Consider the following 23,864-nt stretch of genomic DNA (forward strand, 5'->3'; position numbering starts at 1 on the left):
AATAGAAACATAGATCAATGGAGCAGAATAGAAAGCCCAGAAACAGACCTATTTATATATACAAATACAGTGAACTGATCTTTGACAAAGGAGGAAAGGCAGTTCAGTGGAGAAAGGAGAGTCTTGTCAACAAATGAGGCTGGAATAATTGAAGTCCATGTGCAAAAAAAAACTAGATGCAGACCTCACACCTGTCACAAAAACTAACTCAAAATAGATCATAGGGCTTCCCTGGTGGCGCAGTGGTTGAGAGTCCGCCTGCCGATGCAGGGGACGCAGGTTCGTGCCCCGGTCCGGGAAGATCCCACATGCCACAGAGTGGCTGTGCCTGTGAGCCATGGCCGCTGCGCCTGCGCGTCCGGCGCCTGTGCTCCGCAACGGGAGAGGCCACAACAGTGAGAGGCCCGCGCACCACAAAAAAAAAAAAAAAAAAAAAAAAGATCATAGTCCTAAATGTAAACATAAAAAGATAAAACTTATAGGGACTTCCCTGGTGGCACAGTGCTTAAGAATCTGCCTGCCAAAACAGGGGACACGGGTTCGGGCCCTGGTCTGGGAAGATCCCACATGCCGTGGAGCAACTAAGCCCATAAGCCACAACTACTGAGCCAATGTGCCACAGTTACTGAAGCCCACACGCCTAGAGCCCGTGCTTCACAACAAGAGAAGCCACCGCAATGAGAAGCCCACGCACCACAACAAAGAGTAGCCTCTGCTTGCTGCAACTAGAGAAAGCCCGCGCATGGCGCCGAAGACTGAACACAGCCAAAAACAAATAAATAAATAATTTTTAATTAAAAAAAAAAAAGATAAAACTAGTAGAAGAAAAATAGAAGAAAATCTAGGTGACCTTGGATGTGGCAATGATTTTTTAGATACAACAAAACGTATCTTACAAAGGACTTAGTGAAGTTAGCCAATTGCAAAGTTTGGGAATAGTGCACAAAAGGCTGCCCTTAACTTCTGACACCAGTTGTGAATTCACGGTTCTCCAAAGCCACCTTTTAGGTTTGCTAATACTCTGGAAGGGCTCACAGAATTCACTGAAAGCTGTTATACTCACGGTTATGATTTATTACAGCTGAAGTATACAGATTAAAATCAATCAAGTAAAAAGGCACGTAGAGGGGCTTCCCTGGTGGTGCAGTGGTTGAGAGTCCCCCTGCCGATGCAGGGGACACGGGTTCGTGCCCCGGTCTGGGGAGATCCCACATGCTGCGGAACGGCTGGGCCCGTGAGCCATGGCCGCTGAGCCTGCGCGTCCGGAGCCTGTGCTCCGCAACGCAAAAATAAAAAAAGGCACGTAGAGCAGAGTCCAGAAAAGTTGCATATGTGGAGTTTCCCAGTTGTCCTCCCCATGGAGTCATGGACAACATTACTTTCCTGGTATTAATGTTTGACAGCTCATGTGGAGTATTGCCAACCAGAGAAGCTCATGTGAGCTTTATTGGGATTTGATCATGACCAGCTACTCATGTGGCAGATTTAAGTCTCCAGTTCCTCAGGAGGTCAAGCTGATACCACATGACCCAAATGCCCCCAACCTAAATCTCACTGTTGATGTTACTCAGAGCCTCCACCCTAAATTATATTGTTACTATGTGGCTGGCCCAATGCCCCCAGTTAAGCAAAGACACTTTTATCAGACAAGACTTTCCAAGGGAGCAACTAGGCCCGTGAGCCACAACTACTGAGCCTGCGCGTCTGGAGCCTGTGCTCTGCAACAAGAGAGGCCGCAATAGTGAGAGGCCCGCGCACTGTGATGAAGAGTGGCCCCCGCTTGCCACAACTAGAGAAGGCCCTCGCACAGAAACGAAAACCCAACACAGTAAAAATAAATAAATAAATAAATAAACTCCAAGGGTTTAGAGATTACCCCCCAGGAGCTAAGGGCAAATGGCAGACCTGTCTTTGGGTAAGATTAAATTCTTTACTACCTAGACTTGTATCCAAAATATAAAAATAACTTAACAACAAGAAGACAAACCACCCAATTAAAAAGTGAGCAAAAGATCCAAACAGACACGTCACCAAAGAATGTGTACAGACAGCATATAAGCATATAAAAACACACTCAATATCTTTTATAATTAAAGTATTGCAAATTAAAACAATAGTGAAACAGTGCTACATACCTTTTAGAATGAGCAAAATCCAGAAAGCTGACGATACCAAATTGTTGACAAGGATGCAGAGCAACAGGGACTCTCATTCGTGGTTAGTGGGAATGCAAAATGGTGCAGGCACTTTGGAAGACAGTTTGGTAGTTCCTTACAAAGCTAAACACTCTTCTAGAAGTTGTTCTTCTGGATCCCATTATCCTTTATATGTCTACTTATGTGCTTAATCTATTTATAACTAATTTCTCATCTCTGCCACCCCACTAAGTGAACACCTTCCTCAGGTTACTTCAGCTCTATCACTGGGTACCTTACAAAGAATACCCCTTCTCCTCAAGCATTCATGGAACATTTTAAGGTAACCATGCTAAAAAACAGAAAAATCTCAATATAGTCTACAAAGCAGAACTTTGATAGACCACTGTATCTGGCGACAGTGCAATAAAATTTGGAATTAATGAAAGAAGTCCACTTCGCATTTCTTTTCCTAAATAGCTATTAAATCAAGGGAGAAACCTCAACTGCAATGACTATTAAAAATAACAAATTGTTGTTTTATATAAATACACGCATATACACATATTTATAGGATACAGCCAAAGTTGTATATGTGCATTTTTTTTTAATTAAAAAGAAATTTATTCACTTATTTATTTATTTTTGGCTGCGCTGGGTCTTCGTTGCTGTGCGTGGGCTTTCTAGTTGCGGTGAGTGGGGGTTACTCTTCGTTGCAGTGCACGGGCTTCTCATTGTCATGGCTTCTCTTGTTGAGGAGCATGAGTTCTAGGGTGCACGGACTTCAGTAGTTGTGGCGCTAGGGCTCAGTAGTTGTGGCTCGCGGGCTCTAGAGTGCAGGCTCAGTAGTTTTGGCACACAGGCTTAGTTGCTCCACACAGCATGTGGGACCAGGGCTCAAACCCGTGTCTCCTGCATTGGCAGGCAGACTCTTAACCACTGCGCCACCAGGGAAGCCCTGCATTTATTATTTTTAAATGAAAGAAAAAATGTATCCACCTCCCAAATTTAGCCAAAGGTTAGCAACAGGAGGCATGTAATAAAAATAAAAACAGAATTGAGCAAAATCAGAAGATAGAAAAGTGTAGAATTGAAAGATACAGGTAGATTGGCCATAATAAACTCTAGGAAGTCACTTAGCAAAATATTGGAATATTAGAGAAATATTAGAAATATTAGAGGACTTTTAAAATTAACAGAGTATCATATAATGATTATGTGGAAGAATTTGAAAATACTGATAAAAAATTATTTGGAGGAAAATATCAATTACCAAGATTGATTGTTTTTTAAAGTAGAAAACTTGAAAATTCTAATTATGTTGGTAGAAATAGCAAATGTTGTCCAAAGAAGTTACTTTAAAAAAGACTCTAAACAGTCTCTGACAGAGACTAAAAAGACTCTGACAGTTTTATGGGCAAGCTTTTCCCTGTTTCTAAGAACAGATAATCCAGCCAATAAAGCATGCAAAGTATAAAACCAAAGACTTCTAGTACATGGAACAAAACTGATTTAACTCATAAATAAAACTTAACAGTACAGAAAGTTATAAACCAATTACACAACTATAGAAGCAAAAAACCTAAGTATTAGCAAATAAGATTAACATTATATTAAGAGAACTATATGCCATGAACCAGAATTTGCTTCAGGAAAGTAAGGATGGTTCATTTAATATTAAGAAATTACCATTAATATATTTACATAGGTAGATTAAAGAGGAACCATATTTTTGTCTGAAATACTTCTCAGGCTACATTTTAAAAGATTTGGTCACTTTTTAAAAGAATATCCTTGGGCTTCCCTGGTGGCGCAGTGCTTGAGAGTCCGCCTGCCGATGCAGGAGACGCGGGTTCGTGCCCCGTTTCGGGAAGATCCCACATGCCGCGGAGCGGCTGGGCCCGTGAGCCATGGCCACTGAGCCTGCGCGTCCGGAGCCTGTGCTCCGCAAATGGGAGAGGCCACAACAGTGAGAGGCCCGCATAACGCAAGAAAAAAAAAAAATAAATAAAAATAAAAGAATATCCTTATGATCTAGGGATTAAAGATATTTTAAAATATATTTTTAAAATGTCTATCATTAAGTTATTAGTCAATACTATATTTAATACATTTCCATTAGAAACATACTATATTTAATACAGTTCCATTAGAAACAGACATTCTCATTTAAGATAGGAACAAGATAAGGGGATTCAGTGGTACCACTATTATTTATTTGGTTTCCTGTTGTTTTGTTTTGTAAAGTCAGATTTATTGTGGTATGATCTATGTGCAGTGAAGTTTACTATTTTTTGGTGTTTTTTGTTTATTGTATATTTGGGGCCTGCTACCTTGCTATAAACTCATTAGTTTATTAAAATTTATTACTTTTGATAGCTTTTTTGTAGATTCTTTTGCATTATCTATGTCCACCAGCATTCTTTGGATAGATACCACTTGTTCGTAATGTATTATCCTTTTTTATCTATTGCTGGATTAAGTTTGCTAACATTTTGTTAAGGATTTTTTTTTGGTACTTTTTTTTTTTTTTTAAATTTTTTGGCTGTGCCACATGGCATGTGGCATCTTAGTTCCTCGACCAGGGATCAAACCCATGCCCCGTGCAGTGGAAGTGCAGAGTCTTAACCACTGGACTGCCAGGGAAGTTCTGTTAAGGATTTTTTATGGTGGTAAAATATACATAACATAAAATTTACTGTTTTAACCAATTTCAAGTTATAGTTTGGTGGCTTTAAGTACAGTCATAGTGTTTTGCAGCCATCACCACCATCATCTCTAGAACTTTTTCATCATCTCAAAATGAAACTCTACACATTAAAAAATAATTCCCTATTCCCCTTCCTCTAGCCACTGGTAACCATTGTTCTAATTTCTGTCTCTGAATTTGGTGATTCTGGGTACCTTATATAAGTGGAAACATAGATTATTTGTCCTTTTGTATCTGGCTTATTGCACTTAGCATATTGTTTTCAACGTTCATCAGTGTTGTAGCATGTCTTAGAATTTCATTCCTTTCTAAGACTTGTTAAGGTTCATGAAGGATATTGGCTTGGAATTTTCTTATTATTTCTTTGTTTAGTTTTGGTATCAGCGTTGTGTTGGCCTTGTTAAATGATGTGGGAAGTGTTTTCTACTATTCTGTTTTCTGGAAGAGTTTGTATGTAGCCATGTAGGCCTGAAGTTTTCTTTGCGAAGAGGTTTTAAACTGGAAATTCAATTTCTATAATAGGTATAGGGCTATTCGGGTTGTTTTTCCTTGAGGGAGCTCTGGTAGTTTGTATCTGTCAATGGATTTGAAAATGTGTCGTTCAGTTTCTAAATGTTTGGAGATTTTTTTCCAGAGACCTTTTCTGTTACTGATTTCCAGTTCAATTCTGTTGCTATCAGAGAACATCCTTTGGAGATTATTTGAATTGTTTTACAGTTTTGAAGTTTGCTTCACAATCTTTTGCATGGTCTAGCTTAGTAAATGTTCCAAGTGCACTGAAAAGAATGTGGATTTTGCTGATGCTGAGTGGAGTGTTCTATAAATATCAATGATGTCAAGTTGATTGCTAATGTTGATCAGACTTTCTGTATCCTTTCTATCTGTCTGCTTATTCTGTTAATTACTAAGAGAGAAATGTTGGTCTCCAATCATGATGTTGATTTTTCTATTCTGTGAGTTCTTTCAGTTTTTCCTGCATATATTTTGAAACTCTGGTTTTGGGCACATGCACATTCAGGATTGTTATGTGTTATTTTGTTCATTTGTTTGTGCTGTTTTCTTTTATCATTATGTAATACCTGTCTTTATCCCTGGTAACATTCTTTGTTCTGGGAATCTCTGGATTTAATTAGGGTCTCTAGATAATTTATATTTAGTATAATAATTGGTATGTTTGAATTTAAATCTGCCATATTGTTAATTTTTTTCTCTATATCCCATCTGTTTCCTGTTCTGTTTCTTTCTTTTTCTTGATCTATTTTGGATAAATTGAATTTTTTTTGTGATTCCACTTAATTTACATTCTATTTTTGCTTATTTGTTATACCTGTTTTTAAGTTTTTGTTTTATTCTGTTTTGTTATAATCATTTATTGGTTTTATTTTTTAGATTCCACATATAAGTGCATACAGTATTTGTCTTTGTCTTATTTCACTGAGCATAATACCCTCTAGGTCCATCCATGTTGTTGCAAATAGCAAAATTTTATTCTTTTTTATGGCTGAGTCGTATTTTCAGTGTGTGTGTGTGTGTGTGTGTGTGTGTGTGTGTGTGAAACATCTTTATCCATTCATCTGTTGATGGATACTTAGATTGCTTCCATTATCTTGGCTATTGTAAATAATGCTACTATGAACATTGGGGTGCATGTATTTTTTCAAATTGCAGTCTTCATTTTCTTTGGATATATACCCAGTAGTGGCATTGCTGGATCAAATGGTAGTTCTATTTTTAGTGTTTTGAGGAACCTTCATACTATTTTCTGTTGTGGCTGTATCAATTTACATTCCCACCAACAGTGCATGAGGGTTCCCTTTTCTCCACATCCTCATCAATACTTCTTATTTGTGGTCTTTTTAACAATAGCCATTCTGACAGATGTGAGGTGATACCTCATTGTGATTTAGATTGCATTTCTCGATGATTAGCATTGTTGAGCATCTTTTCATGTGCCTGTTGGCCATCTGTATGTCTTTGGGAAAATATCTATTCAGGTCTTCTGCCCATTTTTTGATTGGGTTTTTTGCTTTTTTGATATTGAGTTGTATGACCTGCTTATATATTTTAGATATTAACCCCTATTGGTTGTATCATTTGCAAATATTTTTTTCCATTCAGTAGGTTGTCTTTTTGTTTTGTTGATGGTTTCCTTCGCTGTGCAAAAGCTTTGAAGTTTAATTAGGTCTCATTTGTTTATTTTTACTTTGTTTCATTTGCTTAGGAGACAGATCCAAAAAATATTACTACAGTTTATGACGGAGAGTGTTCTGCCTATGTTTTCTCCCAGGAGTTTCATGGTTTCAGGTCTTATATTTGTATACAGTGTAAGAAAATGTTCTAATTTCATTCTTTTACATGTAGCTGTCCAGTTTTCCCAGCACCACTTACTGAAGAGATTGCCTTTTTTTCCCCATTGTACATTCTTGCCTCCTTTGTTATAGATTAATTGACCATAAGTATGTGAGTTTATTTCTGGGCTCTCTATTCTGTTCCATTGATTTATGAGTCTGTTTTTGTGTCAGTACCATACTGTTCTGTTTACTGTAGCTTTGTAGTATAGTCTGAAGTCAAGGAGTTTGATAACTTCAGCTCTGTTCTTTTTCAAAATTGCTTTGGTTATTTGGGGTCTTTTAGGAGTATTCTAGTTTGTGTAAAATGCCACGGGTATTTTAATAGGGATTGCATTGAATCTGTAGATTGCCTTGGGTAGTATGTTCATTTTGACAATATTAATTCTTCCAACCAGTGAACATAGTGATCTCTCCATCTGTTTGTGTTGTCTTCAATTTCTTTCATCAGTGTCTTGTAGTTTTCCGAGTACAGTTCTTTTACCTTCTTAGTTAAATTTATTCCTAGGTATTTTATTCTCTTTGATGCAATGGTAAATGGGATTTTTTTCACTTAATTTCTCCTCTTCTGATGATTCATTGTTAGTGTATATAAATGCAGCAGATTTCTATATATTAATTTTGTATCCTGCCACTTTACCAAATTCATTGATGAGTTCAAAGTTGTTTAGTGGCAACTTTAGAGTTTTCTATGTATGGTGTCATGACATCTGCAAACTGACAGTTTTACCTCTTCCTTTCCAATTTAGCTTCCTTTTATTTATTTTATTTTTTCTTGTCTGATTGCTCTGACTAGAACTTCCAATACTGTGTTAAATAAAAGTGGTGAGAGTGGGCATCCTTGTCTTGTTCTTGATCTTAGAGGAAAGGCTTTCAGCTTTTCACCTTTGAGTATGATTTTAGCTGTGGGTTTGTCAGAAATGGCCTTTATTATGTTGAGATATGTTCCCTCCAGACCCACTTTGATGAGAGTTTTTATCATGAATGGATGTTGTTTTGTCAAAAGCTTTTTCTGCATCTATTGAGATGATCATATGATTTTTGTTCTGCAGTTTGTTAATGTGGTTTGCCCTAGAGTGTACATCTTTAAGTTATTACAGTCTGCTTTCAAAGAATTTATACCATACCTTGTATACTTCCATTTCCTCTCTCCTCTTTTGTGCTATTGTTAGCATACGTTTTATTTTTACATAGTTATAAGCCCTGTAATACATTATTAGTGTTCTGGTTTAGACTCTCAATTATCTTTTCAAGTGATTAAAGACTAAAGATAGGAAAACATTTTTCTTCCAGTCTAATAATGAGAACGTTTAAATAGTTATTTTAAAGCCCCTGTCTGATATTTTCAACATCCAGGTCACCTATGAGTCTGTTTCTATTGGCTGCTATATTTCTTGGCAGTGGGTTATTTTTCCCTTTTGTGTGTGTTTTACAATTTTAATTTAATGCCTGACGCCTTGTACAGAAGCATAGTAGAGCTTGAAATAAGTAGTATTTATACATGGAAATGGGCACACTTCTACTTCTGATAGGGCAATTGCCTGTGGGATTGAGTCAGTCAGTCAGGAGTTGAGCTGGGTGTGGGTTTTGATGTTGCCATGATTATGTTCATCGTATCTCAGAGGGAAAAAGAGGTTGAACCTTTAAGAAAAATCTTGGTCTTTGGAAAGGGGAAATGATTCTGAATATTGCATGGTGGTAATTACTAAGTTTTGTCTTATGGCCAGACCTATTCAACTCATGTGTGAACCCTATGAAAATAGGGTGGGTATGGTTTTTATGAAGACAACAAAACAGTTATCTTTTAAAACATAATTGAACAAGAATCATCTTGTTAAGACACAAGCAGTGCTGCTTATGTGTATCTCTTATATGGCAGTCTAGTAAGGGAGCAAAATATTCTTCCTTATTTCAAAAAAGGCAAAACTTGAAGCTTTGGCATGTTATGGATGCCTGGTGTTTCTGCAGAGGAAGGGGGAGGTGATCTGTGCCTACCGCAGGCAGCATTGCTCAGCAGTACTTACTGGAAATGAGCTTTCATTGAGGCCATGAAACAGACTGAGGTGGTGTTTCTCTAGCTAAGATACACATTGTAATCACCAGAGACCTTTAGAACGGTACTTCCCACCCTCAGAGGTTCCAATGGAATTGGTTTGAGATGTGACTAGACATGAGATTTTTAAGTTTCCGAGGTGATTCTAATGTGCAGCCAAGGCTGAGGCTCACTCCTCTCAAGGCTCACAGAAATCCCATGGGCTGTTGGAGACTTTGGAGGGTCTGGAAGATTTGCATTAGCAGATGGAGAAAATACTAGTGATATATAAATTACTATCATTGCTGTGATATACAGAAAAGCAATTGTTTTATTATGCTAAGAAACAACTTAGCACAAGGCAAGTCTTGTCTTTTAACAACTCAATAAATGAAAGTTATTCCAGATTCCTAGCAGAGAAAAATAAGTATTTTAAAGTTGACAATTCCTTCCAAAGCAAATAACAGTTATGTAATGCCATTTCAATCAAATATTTTTAGAGTTTTTAAAAGCCAGTAATGGCACTTACTGCCCAGATCTTGGTTTCTAATACCGTTCTCCAATAAAAGCATCCAGGACGCCTTGGAAAAATAGCTAATCTATGTTTGCACAGGAAATATACAAAATGAACATGGTACCAGAAAGTAAGGAAATATTAAAAAAAAAAAAAAAAGTGGAACATGCCAAAGCAACACAGGAGCCAACCTGAAAAAGATCCCAGTGGCCAAAACTGGAGCAGTTTGAGCAACAAAATGAATAACCTAACATTGGATTTTAACCTAAAGTATAAAATAAAAATAAACAAGTACATAGTCATATGAATAAGTGACTAAATAATTAAGTGGGAGAGAAGAGACAAGTCTCCCGTACAGAATTGCAAAAAATTTGTGTAGTTACTCCCCGCTCAAGGAGGTAGAGCTTTAACCCTCCATCCTCTCCTTGAGTGGTGGCTACATTTATTGCAATGCTTCCAAAGAGTGACTTGTGTCTATATGGGGAGGGGGCGGGGGAGTAACTTTACAGTGGGGAAGCCTAGAAACACCAGCTTGTCCAGGTGATCCTCAAAGTTAACATTAGTAGTCATAAGTCATTCTGATAGCACGTGTCCTCGATATGATGTGAAGAGATCTTCCTCCCAGTAACCCATAACCCTAGCCTAACAATGAGGAAAAAAAAAAATCCAAAAAACCCAGATTGAGTGGCTTTCTACAAAATGCCTGATCAGTACTCCTCAAAACTGTCAAGATCTTCAAAAACAAGGCAGATCTGAGAAACTGCTAGAGACCAAAGGAGGCTTAGTAAACACCATAGCTAAATGTCATACAAGTATATAAATTAAATATTGGCATTACAAGAAAAAACGGGGCAGCAGAGTGGGAAATTCACAGAAGAAATGCAAATGGATAATAAAAATATGAATATATATTCAATTAACCAGTAATCAAAATGCAAATTTAAATGACAAAGCCGATGTTTGCCAGTCATATTAGCAAAGTGAATTTTTTGTTAATACTCACTTTGGGGAGGTAGAGGAAATTATGGGAACTCATAGAGTGATACGACCTCTTTGGAGGATAATTTGCTCAGTACCTATCAAAAATCTTAAAAATATGCAACCTCTGACTCAACATTTTTTCTTTTGTGGATTTATCCTAATTAAAGAAAGATCTGTGGGAAGATTTTAACAGAGAATGTTTACCATGGCACTGTTGATAAGAATGAAACATTGGCAGCAGTGTGATAAATGAGTATATTGTGACACTCTTGTATGGTGGTATTCTATAGTTATTATAAACTAAGCAGTTTATTAAGTTCAAAAAGTTAAACCAGCATATACAGTATGATTCCCCCCCTTTTTAGAAGAAGAAAAATATGTAGCATAGAAAAGGACTTGATATATGTATATAAGACATTAATTATAACTGTTTCTGGGTGTTTGAATTATAGATGATTTTAAATTTCTCCTATGTGCTTTCATATATTTTATAATTTTCTGCATTGTACATGTGTAGTATTTTGGACATCATGTAAAAAGCTATTTAAAAACAAAATCTTATGCCTCTATCAAATTAGCAAAGACTTTCTTAAGATTATGACCTGTGTTGGCAAAGGTAAGAAAAGTTGGTTATCTTCATTTCATAGCCACTTCTTCTTATCCTATTTATTCATTTCTTCTTATCTACTTCTTTTAGGAGTGTGAATCAGTACATGCACTCTGTGAGAAAATTGGTAATACCTATCAAACCCCTTAAAGTAATTTATATTCTTTCACCCAGTGGAAACCGTTCCAGGATTTTGTCATTAGAAAAGAAAAAGATTTGAGTGTACAAGTGCTTATTACATAATAGTTTATTAATGCAAAAATATGGAAACTGTGGAAATATCCATTTATAAGGAAATAAAATATGATACATCCACACAGTGGAATATTATGCAGTCATGATTGTGTTTTAGAGAATATTTATTGAGGTTTGATAATCCTTCCTTTTTAGTCTTCTGGTCAGAATGGCATTTATGATCCTGATTTCTTTTTACATCTATATTAGAGTAAAAAACATTTATTGATAGTTGTAATGTATCATTTTATAGATGAGGAAATGGGGGCTTGAAAATGTTAAATGAGGTGCCCAAGTCATGTGGCTAGTAAGTGGCTGAAGTAAGATTTTTATTTATTTATTGGCTGCATCGGGTCTTCATTGCTGAGCCTGGGCTTTCTCTAGTTGCGGCGAGTGAGGTCTACTCTTTTTTGTGGCGCGTGGACTTCTCATTGCAGTGGCTTCTCTTGTTGTGGAGCACGGGCTCTAGGTGCACGGGCTTCAGTAGTTTTGGCACGTGGGTTCAGTAGTTGTGGTTCATGGGCTCTAGAGCACAGGCTCAATAGTTGTGGCACATGGGCTTAGTTGCTCTGCAGCATGTGGGATCTTCCTGGACCAGGGCTTGAACCCGTGTCCCCTTCATTGGCAGGTGGATTCTTCACCACTGCTCCACCAGGGAAGTCCTGTTGTATACTTTTTAAATACGCTGTGTATATATTTTTAGCAAAGTTTTAGGTTCATAGCAAAATTGAGCAAAAGATACAGCTGTTTCCCATATACCCTCTGTCCCCACTCCTATGTGAGTTTCTTTTTTTCTTTCAATTTTTAAAACTGCTGTAAAATACACGTAACAAAATTCACAGCCTTAGTCATTTTTAAGTATGCAGTTCAGGGGTACTGAATATATTCATAATGTTGTGCAGCCATCTTTAAGACAGCCGTTGTAAAGTCTTTGTCTGATATATCTGCCATCAGGACTTTTTCAGGGACAGTTTCTGCTGATTTCTTTTTTCCCCTTGAGTTGGCCATAATTTCCGGTTGTGATTTTTCGTTGTTGAAAACTGGGTGTTTAGATCTAATAACGTAGTAACTCTGGAAATCAGAATTTCCCTCGTCCCCAAGGTTTGCTGTTGTTTGTTAACTGGCTTTGTTCATTTTAAAAAAAAAAAGTTGTTGTGGGCTGTCACTGTGCCAAGGATCAGCCTGAGGTGTAAACTTAAGGTCTGCTCAGGTCTTTTCTGAGCCTTTCCCTGGGCGTGTGTGGTCACTTTCTAATTTTCCCAGATAAGCAATGTCCTAGTCTTTAATGCCTGGCTGTGGAAAGGGTAAAAAGAGAAAAATGAAGGAGGGAGGGAAGGCCAGGAGTCCTTTCAATCCCCTGGAAGTCACTTCAGCTGGAGGGGGGCTGGTGGGGGCTGGGTGGAATGATGTGAGGAGGTACAACAGCAGTGCTGCCCACTTCTTTGTCTGCACCTCTGTGAGCAGAAGCAGCAGTCCCCAACCAGGACATGGATGCCTGATATTTGGAGACCGGGCCCTTTTTGCCCACCCTGGCTCCCACATGCTGTGTGCAAACTGCTCCAGGAACAGTGTACAGCTGCCAGCCACATGGCTGGGGTTGGGGGAGGGGTAGCTACTACTGCACCCTCAGCTATAAATTGACCAAAATTAGCTGAAATTTACCATCCAGGCCTTCCTCTGGAAGTTGCAAGACTTCCTTAGACTCCAGAGTTTCAGAGTTTCAGAATCTGTCCATGAGACAGATTCTGCCAGTGCAATTGTTGCCCAGGTAAATAGATGGATTCCTGATGCTTCCTATTCTGGCATCTTCTCAGAATCCTCTTTCCAGCATGAGTTTTTAGGACAGAACTGCAGCAATATCTCTGGCATGTTTGGGAACCTATTACAGAAAATTGTGGATTACTAACAGAGAGGACAGCTAGTTGATGATAATTAGTAATGGAAAGTTATTAGTTATAAAAATTCATCTGGGTCTGATCATTAAGAGCCTGGAAAGCAGGCAAAAGCAGATAAAATTTCTTCTGCTGTCAGTGGAGTTCTTTTAACAGATGGGAAGCAACTGAATGTATTTGATCAGTAAAGGACACTTATTCATTCATTTATTTGTTTAATAGGTATTGTTTGAATATATACTGTGTACAAGACAGTTTTTTAGACAGGAAGGGTACAGGGATGGAATGGGAGGGCTGGAGAGCCAAAAACCTGTTGTGGAGGAATTCACAGACATGTAACTTACAAAGGAATATGATGTGGGAATAGGAATATGGGAACTTAAAATAAGACCAGGTCTGCTTTAGGGAATTAGGAATATCTTAATTGAGGAGGTAACATTTTATGATTTTGGAGGAATACTAGTTTACCAGGTGAAGAATATTGAGAGCTTAACAGTAAGGTCATGGGCTGCTCAGGGAATGGTAAATAATTCATGCCTCTGGAGTTGTGGGAAATAGACCTTGAAAAGCAATTTGGGATCCCATCATTAAGGGTGTAGTGTGATTTATTTTTATTTTTATTATTTTTATTTTACTTTTTTTTGCGGTACGCGGGCCTCTCACTGCTGTGGCCTCTCCCGTTGCGGAGCAGAGGCTCCGGACGCGCAGGCTCAGCGGCCATGGCTCACGGGCCCAGCCGCTCCGCGGCATGTGGGACCTTCCCGGACCGGGGCACGAACCCGCGTCCTCTGCATCGGCAGGCGGACTCTCAACCACTGCGCCACCAGGGAAGCCCTAGTGTGATTTATTTGATGAGGGAACCATCAGAGATTTTTAGGCAGGGGAACTGAAATGATTTTCTTTATTTTTTTCTCATCTGGAATAGTTTAATTGGCATTAATGAACTAATATTTGACATAAAGAACAATACTAGATTTTAGTAAGCCTTTTTTTTTTTTTTTTTTTTTTTTTTTTTTTTTTTTAGGCTCAGCGGCCATGGCTCACGGGCCCAGCCGCTCCGCGGCATGTGGGATCTTCCCGGACCGGGGCATGAACCCGCGTCCCCTGCATCTGCAGGTGGACTCTCAACCACTGCGCCACCAGGGAAGCCCTTAGTAAGCCTTTTGATTACATCTACTCATTGAATTTATATCTCTAATTAATATCCATAGACTTTAAATGTGTGGACTTTAAGAACTGGATTAGAATCATAGTTCTTCCATTTTGTAGCATTTATACAAGTTATTTGATGTGGTAAGCCTCCATTTTCTCATCTGAATAATTGGGCTTAGTTTCTGGGCACATTGACGGGGTGGGGGGAAGTAATGAGATTTCTGTTGAATGGGGAAGAAATCAAGTGAGACTCTCCACTGGATGTAATGTAGTCTGAGTGTACTCTATGGACTGGTTGAAGGCCATAATAAAGGTGTGCATTTTATCTATAAGAGACAATTAGTTCTAAATAGGTTTTTGTATGCTATGCTTAAAGATTTGGAGAAGGGAACCACTGAAGGTTTTTAAGCAGGAATCCATATGATCCAGTTTTTCCAAATTGCTTCAGTTGTATCCCAGTATAATTATTAATAGTGTGCCCCCTTTAACTCTCAATGGTTAACCCAGTGTGGGTAATAAATTTTGTGGCCAGTCACCTTCTAAAACAAAAATATAGTAAGAACAGAGAGCCGTGGTTGAGCCATTTAGAATACAAGTAATGAGAAAAAAATAAAAGGAACCAGCCTAGAAGGTTGGAGTGAAACAGAGAATAGTCTTTACAAAAATCTTTACAAAAGCCAAGAGAGGATAATTTTAATGGTATTAAGAACATGAGATTTGTGAGGTCAGCAAGGTCAAATTCGCAATGTTATGGAGCATAAGTGTACCTTGATTTTCCAAGTAGAGCTCCTTGTCTACTCTAGACAGTACAGTTTCATTTGGGCACTTGGAGAGAAGCCAAATTGGGTCGTTTCTTTGAGCCTAAGGACTCTGCCCTTTATTTTTATATCCCTAGTGCCTAGCACAGTAGGTATCATGTAGGAGGTACTTGGTGCACTTTTTAAGAATTGAAATATAATTAATAGTTTGTAAAAAGGTGAGAGAGCAGCTATGGATATCACACTTTAAAAAAATTCGGTCAGATGGAAAGGAGGATGTTTTTAGTTGGGCAGCAGTTAGAAAGGAAAGATCTCTGCATCTTAAACGTTAAGATGAACTCAGTGAAGAGGGAAAAATGAAAGTTTCTGAAAAGGGAAGGAAGTTTGAAAGCCAAAGTTCTTGCCGCTTAGGGAAGAGTCTATTACAAAGTGAACAGTGTGGCCTTAAAGAGATAAGTGGATAACATACCCTCACCTACCCTCCAACCCCGCCCCCCAACCCCGCCCCCAACGCTTTGATGATTTAGGAATATTCTAATGAAAAGAGTACAGACATCAGAGTCAGAAAACCTAGAGCTAAATCTTGACTTTACCTTTTACTAGATTAGTGGCAAATCATTTACTCTCTTATATTTAAATGATTCAGCTAGAGATTTTAGTGGCATCTGTGAGATGCCTGGAAACCCCTCCACAGATCTCTTCCTCATCTACCTAGCTACTACATTTTCGTGATTATGTCCTTCTGGCCACAGTTGATTGTTCCCCAGCACATCATCGCTTTGACAGCATTTTACTGGCCAGGACGAGCGCCTGACCCAAATTCAGCCAATGAATGTCTTCCTGGTATGTTAAGGCACAGGCTGAGAGAGGGTTAGTGGAATCTGTAAGATGTAAAACTAGTGACACGTCAATGACGATGTTTCCCACCAGCTGAAGAATACTGATCTGTAGTGAAAGAGAATGATGCTGGTGTGAGAGAAAAATCAGAGGTAAAAGAAAGGAGTCAGACAGACCCAGTCCTAGCAGCCTGAGAGTTCCTGAGACCCTGTTGCCCCCTGACCCTCCTAGTTTGGTTCTCTAACCTTTTCTTGCATTCGGTGAGCTAGCCAGTTGAGCCAACTAATTTCTTTTCAAGTCAGACTAGTATGAGTTGAGTTTCCTTACCTTATAACTCAACTAATACCTGAATTTGGGTGAAGTGTTATGACTCCAATGCTCATGCTTTCTCCACTGTAACATATTCTTTCTCTAGGGCTGAAAATCTTTGGTCTAAAGTTCTGTCCCTTCCTAACTTGTGAGGGCTTTAGTGAACTATGTCTGTCCTCTCTAGCGCCTTTGGTTTCTTCCCTTTCCATAGATCCTTCTCTGAGGTACTGGCAAATGCCTCCCTCATCCTGGAAAGCCTTTGCCTTGATTCATTCGGCTCCGCTAATTCAGCTGTGACTAAAGCACGCACGCAAAGGGATTTTGGTAGAAGATAAGTTTAGAAAGGGGCCAGATTGAGGAAAATTTAGACAGCAGTCTTAGGTCGTTTGCTGTTATTGTCTAGACCAAAGATGTTTAATAGAACTTTCTGTGATGATGGAAATGTTCTGTATCTGCAAGCTGTTAGCCACATGTTGAGGACTTAACATGTGTCTAGTGCAACTGGAAATTGAATTTTTAATTTTATTTAAATTTAATCAGTTTAAATTTAAATAGCCGTATATGGCTAAGGCTACCACTGTTGATAGTGCAGCTCTAGCCATCAGGAGGTCATCAAAAGTTGTATTTCTTATTTCTTTTGTTTTGTTTTTTAAATCAGGGAAATGATGTGTGTTTTAGAAAAAAACAACAACTGGAAACAACGTAGTCATTTGGATGGTGAGGAAGAGGCAACAATAGAAAATCACTTTCTTTTCAGGATGATGATGCCTGTAACAAGGATGGGGAATGTAGGAGGGTGAGCTGCTTTGGGACAGTAGACGTGGAGCTCAATCCTGCAGAAGTTGCGTTGACGTCATGGGACTTGTAGACAGAGATGTCCAATAGGCCATTGCAATGAGAGTTTAGAGCAGAGAAGCCCAAGACTAGAAGTATACATTTTTGTAGTCCTCTACATAGAGGTGATAAAGCCACAGAAATGGGTAATGTCCTCCAAAGAGGAAATATAAATCTTGGAGAAAGGAGCATCAAGGGCAGAACCTTGAAAGATGTCTACATTTAAAAGGTAGAAGAGGAGGTGCAAAGGTGAAGTTAACTACGGTCACGGTACATACATTAGATTCCCAGAACTTAATCATCTGATAGCTGGAAGTTTAGATTTAGATTACTTCCACGTCTGAGCTATTGTGAATAATGCTGCAGTAAACATGAGAGTGCGTAGAAAAATACTATATGATATTTTTAAGAAACCGACACACACCCATGCGAGTGGTAGCAGGAACTCTTTGCTTTAGGCATAGCCCTCATCAGGGAGATTAGACATTTTACTTGAAAATGTGAATAAGTATGTCCCTCATGATATGGATCTGGTAGATAGTTATATTTAGCAGGCATGGGGCAAGTAGAAAACTATTATTGTGCTATCATAGTGTAATTTCTGCCTATAGAATCACAGATGTATCTGTAAAATATGGTTAATCTTTGGTCAGATGGCCAATAGACATAGCAAACCCTAGTCCAAATAAGTTAGCTTATAAACTTGGGGAAGAGAATGGCTTGTCCCCTTTGGTGTTTGCTAGATAATCAGTAGTTGTAAATAATATAATGCTTAAGTAGATTTTCTTTCTTTCTTTTTTGGCAACTCTGTGCGGCTTGCAAGATCTTAATTCCCTGACTGGGGATCGAACCCAGGCCCCCTTCAGTGGAAGTGCAGGGTCTTAACCACCGACTTCCAGGGAATTCCCTTAAGTAGATTTTCTATCTAAGATTAAGGAGAAATTGTTTGGGAACCTACATAAGATGCATTTTATTATGCCAGTGGGAAGACTCATGAACTTCCCCACAATGTGTCGTACACTCATGAAGGCGCACAGAAGGTAGTGATCAAGCTGCCTGCTGAGAAAGGCTTGGGAGTAGATTGAAGAGCAGTGTGAATGAAGAATTTGGGAGTTGAAAGGGGGCATTGGCAAGGAAGGGAAACAGGGACAAGTAAACATGGTAGAGAAGGGCTTAAGGTCAGATCTCTGGAGCAGACAATAAGGAGCAGGTCAATTTGCTGCCTAGCTCAGTGCCTGATACATAGTAGGTGCTCAATAAGTATTTGTTGAAGGAAAGATGAATGATGGTTAGGGAGAAAAAACATTGCTCCTGCAGGACCAATTGAATCCTACTTTGGCCCCATGTTATTTTATTCATTACTTGACCTCAGTCATTACAATGTCTTCCTGACCTTGGGTTACTGTTAATTTATTGTTAGAATACATACTAACTATTCCAGGTAGAGTATTTGAACATGTCCAGCCCTGGGGGCGGGGGAAGGGGATGCTCTGCCTACTTCCTACCACTAGAAGTAGTAGGATCGGAGTGCCTGAGTATTAGAAAGTTTCATTTCCTTTTAAGACTGTGACAGAGTAGGTATGACAATATCTAGACCCTGAATATCCTGGCCTTGCGTGACATGGGCGATCACTTCTGGCTAACCTCACAGGTTAGAGGTATGTGCTTATTTACTCTGTGTGGTTTCTGGTAAGGTGATCAAGAATGGTGAGAAGCAGGATAGGGAGATGAAAATTATTTCCAAATGTGGGTATATAAACAGATGTAACCATGTTAGATTTTAATACACAAAACTGATTGGATGCTGGGTAATTTTCAAGTTTCTTCTTTTTTTATTCAAAACTCCTCTGAAAACTGATAGTCCACAAAACCTTAGTGTATAGAATTTTAACTGATTCTTTTTCTCAAATATTATAGTGACCTCATTTGATATTGAAAACAGATTTTAGAATCTGAAAAGATACAGAGCCATAGAGGTTGTATTTTCAATTTTAAGCTAATATGTACTTGCAGCTCAATTTAATTTATACCCTATGCTATATTATTTTTGACATATCTCTGTGTGTGTGTAAGTGTAATATGTGGTACATAGTCTGTTTACAAAGAAAAACTTGACTAAGAAAAAGCTCTGTTTGATCTGTTTCATTCAGTATATGTTTATTGGGGTGTCTAACAGGCTCTGTTTGAGCCACTGGGGATACAGCACTAAACCAAGCGCAAGATCCTTGCCCTGCTGGAGCTGTTGTCAAGACATACTTTCAGAGAGGAATATTTCAGATTAGGTGGTACCTAATCAAAGAAGGAAAGGTACCTTATTCATCCAGGAGAGTTACACTTTCAGGGAACTGAGATATAAACCACTGAAGACAGGGATTTTCATTTGGCTTTTGTTCACTGCTGTATCCACAGAGCCCAAAATAGTGCTTGGCTCATATGTCCGTTGACTGAGCGTTTATTGTTTTGAATTTGTATAATCAGAGACATGTACTTTAATAAATGATCTTTACACCGAGCTGGTTGAAAATTTTATAGTCTCCTTTACCTTACTTTTATGTTTGTTACCTACTTTTTGTTTCTCTTGGTGCCCATTGTCGGGATGCAGGAACAGCTTATTAATATTAATAATTAGTCATATGGTAATCTGATACTGCAAAGGTTAGATTTGGAAAGGAATTTAATAGGTCATCTTTTGTTCAGCTTCCTGCCTAGGAAAAACTGAGTAAGATAATTAGGTATGTATTTTTAATTAATCATTTAAAAAACTAGGACAACATAATTGGGTTCTCTCGAGAAAATGGAGAAAGGTACTTAACCCTAGATACAAAGGTACTAACCTGAAAAAGTTAGAACTTCTAACTGTGTGGGAAAGTGAAAAAAATTCGAGCACCACTAAGCTGCTCTTTGTTGATATCAGAAATGGGCCTGTCATTCATTTTGGCATTGAAGCATAGCCTCCTATCTCAGGGGGCAGAACCAGGACTTTTTTTTTCGCTCCCAGAGGAGCTGTACAGTTATTACAGGTTGAAAAGCCTGACTAGTTTTTCAAGAGTTTCTCCTCCTTTTTTTTTTTCCCCCCTGAAACTCATGGTGCTTTTGCTCTGCTTTCAAGATGCACTGAGGTCTCCTGCTTTGTGACTGCTTCGGAGCCCGCAAATACCCTGACATGTATAATTCGAAATATGCAGGTTTCATAAGTAAGTTCCACCTTGGTTTTTAGCCAGCTAAAATTCAAGTTATTTTTAGAAAAATGTTAGGGTGGAGTTAGGCATTGTATTGTTTCACCACTTTTATTTTAAGCCTATTTCTAAAACAGTAAGACCTGTACTTTGTTCGTTTTTAAGTGTCTTTGTTGCATTGGACAGTATTCATACGTCTTTTAGAAGCTAGTAACGAAACTATTTTCTTGAGCATCTTTTTAGTTTTACTGAGAAGTATTTTAAATTGAGTGTTTCTGAGCTCGATTGCTCACGTCTGACACAGTCTCAAGTTTCCACTGAATGGTAACAAAGACTGTAGAGTGTTGTTGGTACTGCAGTGAGAGGCATGCTTCATTAGACCAGGTAAGAGAGATCATTTTGTTTCTTACTGCTGGGTGCGTTTTTACAGGGTTTATTTTATATTCTTTCTACAGCAGCAGTGTTAAATTGATAAATAGCCAGGAGCACGCTGAATTCAAGACGTCCTTGCTTGTTGCAGACAGGAAAGCTACAGGGTATGGGGGTTGGGGTGGGGGGGAGGGGTAGAGTAAGCTTAGTTTATCACTGTTACTTATATAAATCAATTGAAATATAAAGATAATTCTGGAGCTCCATTTTCTCCGTGCAAGAACTAAAGAAGCAGTTAAAGAAATGAATAATATTAAAGGTACTTCGTGGTTCTTACTTGTGAGTGCAATTCAGATGTGAGTTTTTACTTTCATTTCTTTCCAGTAGTTAATAAAATAAGCTTTGCCTCTAACTCTACATTTTTTTTCCCATTTACTGAAAACTTTGAAATTGTCAACAGCAAAATATGCTTCCTCAGGATCTTTGAAATAAACCTGACACTTACAAAAACATTTCAGCTTTTATAGCTGTTTCATTCTCTTTTTTTTCCTAGTACATTTTTCTTAAAAGTATTTGTGCTTTGAAAATGTCAGCTGTATTCTAATGAAGCTCAGGCATTGTTTGCTCATAAAGGGGCCGGTGCATTCCACTGCTTTATGGTTTATTATGAGGCACAGTGTGAGAGTTTGGGTGGCACCATTTGGTGTCTGCCTCTTGGGGTAGTGACTGCCATTATGTTCGCGTTGGATTGGCAAAGAAAATATAGAGTGCAAGATCCTATATGAATCTGGATCCTGTGAAGAAAATCTTTACCATAAACAATAACTACGTGAGCCTGGAATGTGTGACAACTTGAGCTGATCGTTTCAAGTATACTCTTGAAGCCTGTATTTTAGTTATAATTAATAGTCTCCCAGTCACATCTCTGGTTTTGTGATGTATGTAAATAACATTTACTTATTATTTGAACTGTAGTAAAGTGAATGTCTTTAGGTAAACTATGACATTTTAAGTGGACACGGTACAATTTTCAATCATACATGTACTTTAAAAAAAAGTTTGAAGGAACTTAGTGTGGGGGGGGAGGGGGAGTGGGAGAGGAGGTCAGGCAGAGAGGCTTTCTTTCAGTTGGGAAAGCCCTGATGAAGAGAAAAAGCAACAGATGTTTCTTCTGTTACAATTGAGGTTGTTTCATTCAAAATTCACAGTAGCTGGAAACGGGAGGGGCAGCCATAAATCTGACTTAATCAGTGAATAAAGAAAACTTAGTCATTTCAAATTTATTCTTTTACATTCAGGATTTGAGAAACAGTATAGAGTAACATATTCTGAGTAACATACTTTTTGAAGAAGCTTTTCTTAATCTTAAAAATTTTACGTGTGATTAGTGGAAATGTGAGAAAGCTAATTTTAGTGCCTTTAAGTGATGGCAAAAATGATTATTAAGTCATAAAGAATACTAGGGAAAAAACGAAGCCACTATAAAATATATAAGGAATACTTATATATATAAAATATATAAGGAATACTTATATATATAAAATATATAAGGAATACTTAGGTGGCAAAAGTTTGTAATTACACAATAGGTATTAAGGCTCAAAATGAAATTGCAGTATGAAACATCATTTGCATTTAGTGAGAGACTATTTTATCTTCAGTGTGAAGCCGTGAGACTTATTTCTAAAGATCTTTGAATAAGAAATGTGGGAGAAATATTTTGAGTTTTATTGAAATGATGTGTTGCAGTTTCCCTCTTTAAAAAAAAGATAGTAAGGTTAGAGTAAGTAAGCTAATGGAAAGAGGGGAATGTTTATCTTCTGAAAAGAATAAGAAGAGCTTGGACGTGATATGCATGTAATGAAAGCGTTCAAAAAATAGTTTTTTAATTCGTGGAGTTCATAATGAGTAAAGTAAAAATCTGTCCTTTTACAAGTAACATGTAGTGAAGTTCTATGCTCCCGTATACTGTGTGTTTATATACATTACAACTTTATGTATTTCTTAAAGTTAGCTCTTAGAAGACCAGTGCTGAGCGCTAGATCTTTCACATATTAGGCACTTACTAAAATTTTGCCTTACCCTACACTGTAAAGTTAGTAACAGCATATAATAGCCAAAAAATTCTTTGAACCGTAGTTCAAAATTTGCATATTGAGCAAATGTTAAACGATTTTCTAAATGTTTAGTTGGTCTAAGGAAAGGACTGGGAAAGATACCAAGATTCAAGAAAGTTATTAAAAATGTCTCTTGCTCTGAGCTAGGATCTCTGGGCTTCCCTGAAGATTTTCTTTGCTTCAAATAATGACAATAGAATTTAGAGATTTCAAAACTTTTCAGATCATTGTTTGAATTAAGATTGAGTTTAAAATCGATCTGTGTACATTTTGCTTTTTTAAGGAATAGCAATACGGAGCATTTGAAGTTTTTTCTAAGATAACCAACTTACATGGAGTTTAAAATGGATTTACCAAGTTATAGGTTTGATTAGAGTAAGAACTTTTATAATTTTGACCAAAGAATGTATAGTTTTGATGGAATAGACAGTCCTAAAAAAAAGTTGGTGACCTCACATGTGAAACATAACTTTGACAGCATCATAGATTGCAGTTATCAAAAATGTGTGTCAGGGGCTTCCCTGGTGGCGCAGTGGTTGAGAATCTGCCTGCCAATGCAGGGGACACGGGTTCGAGCCCTGGTCTGGGAAGATCCCACATGCCGCGGAGCAACTGGGCCCGTGAGCCACAATTACTAAGCCTGCGCTCCGCAACAAGAGAGACCCGCGCACTGCAATGAAGAGTGGTCCCCGCTTGCCACAACTAGAGAAAGCCCTCGCACAGAAACGAAGACCCAACACAGCCATAAATAAATAAATAAACAAACAAATAGAATCAAACTGATGAGTTCCAACGTTGGCTCAGCTGCCTGCTTGGCCTTGGAGAGTTTGCCTAGCATCTAAAAAAAAAAAAAAAAAAA

At 38.1% G+C, this 23,864-nt stretch overlaps 1 protein-coding gene across 5 annotated transcripts in view; it reads left to right on the forward strand.

Annotated features, from left to right (window-relative positions):
* TFDP2 (transcription factor Dp-2) overlaps window positions 1-23,864 on the forward strand; it is a 129,464-nt gene that overhangs the window by 38,462 nt on the left and 67,138 nt on the right. The window contains exon 1 of one of the 5 annotated variants that reach the window (XM_007446957.1): window positions 20,863-20,903. The exons of 2 other annotated variants lie outside the window; for them this stretch is intronic. The gene's annotated coding sequence lies outside the window, so the exon portion shown is untranslated. Of the gene's footprint in view, window positions 1-20,862; window positions 20,904-23,864 lie in introns of those variants that run through there. 2 more of the 5 variants (XM_007446956.1, XM_007446958.1) reach the window with 2 other exon arrangements.

This window comes from Lipotes vexillifer, unplaced genomic scaffold (assembly GCF_000442215.2).
Source record: "Lipotes vexillifer unplaced genomic scaffold, Lipotes_vexillifer_v1.1 scaffold40, whole genome shotgun sequence".
Lineage (NCBI taxonomy): Eukaryota > Metazoa > Chordata > Mammalia > Artiodactyla > Lipotidae > Lipotes > Lipotes vexillifer.